A 2,966-nucleotide genomic window follows, 5' to 3' on the forward strand; every position below is an offset into this window, starting at 1 on the left:
CTCTGGTAGGTTAGGAGGGCAGTAAGTTAACGGTCCTCTGGTAGGTTAGGAGGGCAGTAAGTTAAGGGTCTCTGGTAGGTTAGGAGGGCAGTAAGTTAAGGGTCTCTGGTAGGTTAGGAGGGCAGCAAGTTAACGGTTCTCTGGTAGGTTAGGAGGGCAGTAAGTTAACGGTCCTCTGGTAGGTTAGGAGGGCAGCAAGTTAACGGTCCTCTGGTAGGTTAGGAGGGCAGTAAGTTAAGGGTCTCTGGTAGGCTAGGAGGGCAGCAAGTTAAGGGTCCTCTGGTAGGTTAGGAGGGCAGTAAGTTAAGGGTCTCTGGTAGGTTAGGAGGGCAGCAAGTTAATGGTCCTCTGGTAGGTTAGGAGGGCAGCAAGTTAAGGGTCCTCTGGTAGGTTAGGAGGGCAGTAAGTTAAGGGTCTCTGGTAGGTTAGGAGGGAAGCAAGTTAAGGGTCCTCTGGTAGGTTAGGAGGGCAGCAAGTTAAGGGTCTCTGGCAGGTTAGGAGGGCAGCAAGTTAAGGGTCCTCTGGTAGGTTAGGAGGGCAGCAAGTTAAGGGTCCTCTGGTAGGTTAGGAGGGCAGCAAGTTAACGGTCCTCTGGTAGGTTAGGAGGGCAGCAAGTGAACGGTCCTCTGGTAGGTTAGGAGGGCAGCAAGTTAAGGGTCCTCTGGTAGGTTAGGAGGGCAGTAAGTTAAGGGTCTCTGGCAGGTTAGGAGGGCAGCTAGTTAACGGTCCTCTGGTAGGTTAGGAGGACAGCAAGTTAAGGGTCCTCTGGTAGGTTAGGAGGGCAGGAAGTTAAGGGTCTCTGGTAGGTTAGGAGGGCAGCAAGTTAAGGGTCTCTGGTAGGTTAGGAGGGCAGCAAGTTAAGGGTCTCTGGTAGGTTAGGAGGGCAGCAAGTTAAGGGTCTCTGGTAGGTAAGGAGGGCAGCAAGTTAAGGGTCTCTGGTAGGTTAGGAGGGCAGCAAGTTAAGGGTCCTCTGGTAGGTTAGGAGGGCAGCAAGTTAAGGGTCTCTGGTAGGTTAGGAGGGCAGCAAGTTAAGGGTCTCTGGTAGGTTAGGAGGGCAGCAAGTTAAGGGTCTCTGGTAGGTTAGGAGGGCAGCAAGTTAAGGGTCTCTGGTAGGTTAGGAGGGCAGCAAGTTAAGGGTCTCTGGTAGGTTAGGAGGGCAGTAAGTTAAGGGTCTCTGGCAGGTTAGGAGGGCAGCAAGTTAAAGGTCCTCTGGTAGGTTAGGAGGGCAGCAAGTTAAGGGTCCTCTGGTAGGTTAGGAGGGAAGCAAGTTAAGGGTCCTCTGGTAGGTTAGGAGGGCAGCAAGTTAAGGGTCTCTGGCAGGTTAGGAGGGAAGCAAGTTAAGGGTCCTCTGGTAGGTTAGGAGGCAACAAGTTAAGGGTCCTCTGGTAGGTTAGGAGGGCAGCAAGTTAACGGTCCTCTGGTAGGTTAGGAGGGCAGCAAGTTAACGGTCTCTGGTAGGTTAGGAGGGCAGCAAGTTAAGGGTCTCTGGTAGGTTAGGAGGGCTGCAAGTTAAGGGTCTCTGGTAGGTTAGGAGGGCAGCAAGTTAAGGGTCCTCTGGTAGGTTAGGACGGCAGCAAGTTAAGGGTCTCTGGTAGGTTAGGAGGGCAGCAAGTTAAGGGTCTCTGGTAGGTTAGGAGGGCAGCAAGTTAAGGGTCTCTGGTAGGTTAGGAGGGCAGCAAGTTAAGGGTCTCTGGTAGGTTAGGAGGGCAGCAAGTTAACGGTCCTCTGGTAGGTTAGGAGGGCAGCAAGTTAACGGTCCTCTGGTAGGTTAGGAGGGAAGCAAGTTAAGGGTCCTCTGGTAGGTTAGGAGGGCAGCAAGTTAAGGGTCTCTGGTAGGTTAGGAAGGCAGCTAGTTAACGGTCCTCTGGTAGGTTAGGAGGGCAGCAAGTTAAGGGTCCTCTGGTAGGTTAGGAGGGCAGGAAGTTAAGGGTCTCTGGTATGTTAGGAGGGCAGCAAGTTAAGGGTCTCTGGTAGGTTAGGAGGGCAGCAAGTTAAGGGTCTCTGGTAGGTTAGGAGGGCAGCAAGTTAAGGGTCTCTGGTAGGTTAGGAGGGCTGCAAGTTAAGGGTCTCTGGTAGGTTAGGAGGGCAGCAAGTTAACGGTCCTCTGGTAGGTTAGGAGGGCAGCAAGTTAAGGGTCTCTGGTAGGTTAGGAGGGCAGCAAGTTAAGGGTCTCTGGTAGGTTAGGAGGGCAGCAAGTTAAGGGTCTCTGGTAGGTTAGGAGGGCAGCAAGTTAAGGGTCTCTGGTAGGTTAGGAGGGCAGCAAGTTAACGGTCCTCTGGTAGGTTAGGAGGGAAGCAAGTTAAGGGTCCTCTGGTAGGTTAGGAGGGCAGCAAGTTAAGGGTCTCTGGTAGGTTAGGAGGGCAGCAAGTTAAGGGTCTCTGGTAGGTTAGGAGGCAGCAAGTTAAGGGTCCTCTGGTAGGTTAGGAGGGCAGCAAGTTAACGGTCCTCTGGTAGGTTAGGAGGGCAGCAAGTTAACGGTCTCTGGTAGGTTAGGAGGGCAGCAAGTTAAGGGTCTCTGGTAGGTTAGGAGGGCTGCAAGTTTAGGGTCTCTGGTAGGTTAGGAGGGCAGCAAGTTAAGGGTCCTCTGGTAGGTTAGGAGGGCAGCAAGTTAAGGGTCTCTGGTAGGTTAGGAGGGAAGCAAGTTAAGGGTCCTCTGGTAGGTTAGGAGGGCAGCAAGTTAAGGGTCTCTGGTAGGTTAGGAGGGCAGCAAGTTAAGGGTCTCTGGTAGGTTAGGAGGCAGCAAGTTAAGGGTCCTCTGGTAGGTTAGGAGGGCAGCAAGTTAACGGTCCTCTGGTAGGTTAGGAGGGCAGCAAGTTAACGGTCTCTGGTAGGTTAGGAGGTTAGCAAGTTAAGGGTCTCTGGTAGGTTAGGAGGGCTGCAAGTTAAGGGTCTCTGGTAGGTTAGGAGGGCAGCAAGTTAAGGGTCCTCTGGTAGGTTAGGAGGGCAGCAAGTTAAGGGTCTCTGGT

The sequence above is a fragment of the Procambarus clarkii genome, chromosome 22, assembly GCF_040958095.1.
Source record: "Procambarus clarkii isolate CNS0578487 chromosome 22, FALCON_Pclarkii_2.0, whole genome shotgun sequence".
NCBI classification, from domain to species: domain Eukaryota; kingdom Metazoa; phylum Arthropoda; class Malacostraca; order Decapoda; family Cambaridae; genus Procambarus; species Procambarus clarkii.